Source organism: Phalaenopsis equestris, unplaced genomic scaffold (assembly GCF_001263595.1).
Source record: "Phalaenopsis equestris unplaced genomic scaffold, ASM126359v1 Scaffold000088, whole genome shotgun sequence".
Classification (NCBI taxonomy): Eukaryota; Viridiplantae; Streptophyta; class Magnoliopsida; order Asparagales; family Orchidaceae; genus Phalaenopsis; species Phalaenopsis equestris.
The window spans coordinates 1,361,700-1,364,648 of record NW_018164530.1 but is presented as its reverse complement, the minus strand read 5'-3'; the positions used below and the strand labels follow the sequence as shown (position 1 = coordinate 1,364,648).

The 2,949-nt window shown below is 34.2% G+C and overlaps 1 protein-coding gene across 2 annotated transcripts in view; it reads left to right on the top strand.

The window, feature by feature from the left end:
• Positions 1 to 467: 467 nt before the first annotated feature.
• The window catches only part of LOC110019921 (cation-chloride cotransporter 1), a gene marked incomplete in the record, with an annotated part of 70,179 nt that continues 67,697 nt past the window's right edge, over positions 468 to 2,949 (top strand). The window contains 2 exon segments of one of the 2 annotated variants that reach the window (XM_020717793.1): positions 468 to 689; positions 779 to 1,003. 2 annotated transcript variants of the gene reach the window in all.

Below are 2,949 nucleotides of genomic sequence, written 5' to 3'. Positions count from 1 at the left end.
AACTCGGCGGCGCCCTCAGCGGGTAGTCGACGCTGACGATAACTAACGTTGGCCTCTTAGGGTAGCTGGTGACGTGCATGTTCTCACAGCTTATTTATAATACTTATTTGGAGACAAGTCTCTTTAAGATATTTTAAAACATTAAAAAAAGTGTTTTTTTTTCTATTTTTGATATTTTAAAAGTAGATGTTGTATTTAAAAAAATATTAAAAAAAACAAGTAAATAAATCCTATTTTTTATTTGTTTTTGAAAAAAAAAAGAGAAATAAAAATTGGTTCCAAAGAGTCTCTTATATGCTTTAAATATTTTTTAATTAATTAATTAATTAATATAATTTATTAAAATTATTGAATGTTTACTCACATGCCACTCATTTTTTCTGTATTTAATATTTAAACTTTAATTATCACGTATACGGTATATGCCACCACATGCAAAAAAAAGAAAGAAAAAATAGAAAAAAAAAGTTATGGTTAGAACTTAGATCTGTAAATTGAGTGCAATTGCGAGTTCAGCTTCCTTTCGTTCCCCTCCCGCTCCCAGGCGAAACGCTGGAGGGAAAAGAGGGCCATTGACGGGTATTCTTTCCATCGTCTTGCTTCTACTACAAGCGTTTGCTGTTCGATAAATCTCCTATAATCCGCCAGCTCCCGGAGTTAGTAAATCCGGGATTTAAATCGAAACCAAGGTAAAACGGGAGATTCCGTAGGATTAAAAGAATTTTTACTGTTTGACGGGATTTAGTTTAAATCTTGCTCAAATCCTGCTGCAACATAGCTATGCGGTACAAACGCGCACGATCGTAGTCCCAGGGCTCACGTCTGGTCTGATTCCTCGGCATGCTCTTGTTCCCTCTCCCCTCCTGAGATATCGCCGCCTGAAACGCGTTGTCGGACCTAAGTCCTGCCAACCCATCTCCTGTTCCTCAGTCGCCACACCGGCCCCGGCCCGGCCGTCGCTCGTGGGTTTCCGCTAACGATTTCTTTTTACCCTTGTTTTGAGGTAGATGCAGCGCATGACATATGAAAGCATGTCCTTTTTATTATTTATCTTTCGCATAGTAATCGGATTGAATGGTCTTATCTTATCACAATGAATTACATGGTTGAGATCGAAAATAATTATTAATTGTTTTTTGATTTTTAATTCCTGCTTCTTGCACAAATTGATCTAGTGTTTTTGTCTGTTTTTGTTATTAAGATTTCTATACTATATTTGGAAAATTATAGAGGATGGTGCACGCCTGATTGTTGCTTGTGGGACATAAATAGTAGAGGTTCAATCACAGGGACCAATCAGCTGCTGCTAGTTGCTTTTCATGTGTCAATTTGATATTCTAAGAGTTGTAGATCATGTTGTGGTTTTATCCGTATAATTGAAATTATGTTGATTTTTACCGGGTAATGCACATTCATGTATTGTGTGTAGATACGTTGACATGTAACCTTTAGTAGGGTAAGTATTTTCGTGTCTAGATACGTTGACATGTAACCTTTAGTAGGGTAAGTGACGGCGGTGGGGAGAAGGTAGATTTCAGCTGAATTTTGTCGTTGGGCAATAGTCCAAAGAACACCTCACTCAGCATGAAAACTGATAATTAATATTGTATCGATTGATATTCTCTATAAACTGCACTAACTGCAACATAGCTTTCATATGTTTTATGACAATGAATCTAACTTTAATATGACAACAAAAATTTGTCACAGCTGGTTTGAATCTTTCATATGACAACAAAAATTTGTCACAGCTGGTTTGAATTCACCTTATTACGATTCCATATGGTTTCAACTTGAAATTGGGTATCATCATAGACTACTTCTCACAAATGGCTATTAAATTGAGGACTTTTACTAATAGAATGAATATATTATACTGCTCATCAGGATTAGAGAATTTTGGAATAATGTTTTTACAAAGACTTAATGAACAAGTCATTTTACATGGGTAAACCACAATTTCTCAAACAGAAGGATTCAGATAATGAAAATTTTTATCAATTGCTTACCTTTGACAGGCTGGAATATTTGAATTACGATAGACGTGATATTGTGGTTCAGCTTTCACTAAAAGTATTTCTTATATTGTAATGTAACTTAGTTGGAGCAGACTTGGAGACCAAAGCTGAGCTCTAAATGTAAGTTATGCTGTATAATTGTTAGATTTAGGGATGATAGGCTTGAGTTCAACAAGTTTGGTTTGTCTTGGATTGAGATTTATACCTCTACTTGAGTTTTACTATAAAGGAAAGCTTTCTTTTTTTAAAATTATTAAGCTCAATTAAGATGATGATTTGATTTATGATTTATATCTCTACTTGATTTTTACTTTATATTTATGCAGATATTTTTTTTGAATAGTGTGAAATTGTATTCATTATATTAAATAATGCTAGGCAATTGATCAATTTGACAATTCCATTGCACTCCTTGTTTGAAATTATTGCAAAATATACTATATTAAGAAGTTTGTGCAGTAATAGGGAAGGTTTTTGGCGGTTTTCAGTAGTATAGTCATTGTTGTTCATGTTTGCTTATGGGATGAAGCGGCACTAAACCTGCTGGCTTCCATGACTATGCAAGCATAGTGGAGATTGTTATAGGCGAGTTAGTTTTATTTAATGACATATGGCTGCTATTTTCTTGATATTTCAACGTGGGTGCAAAATATAAAGCTAGCATTTATCTTTTTCATGGTAATTTGGAGTAATCATTTTTTGGTCATGTAATGAACCAATTTAGGACGCAATGTTTTGATTAAATAAAAAGCCATCTGAGTGTAGAAATCATTGAAATGAGTACAATTAATCTTTTTGAACTGCAAACAAGTATTTATGCATATGTCTGGGTATGTGTGCTTTTTTAACTTTTTGCAAGTCTATTTTGCAGTAAATGACTTGGCATAACTGTAGTCTATTCAAGGTTAGTGAATGGTTTATTTGATTCGTC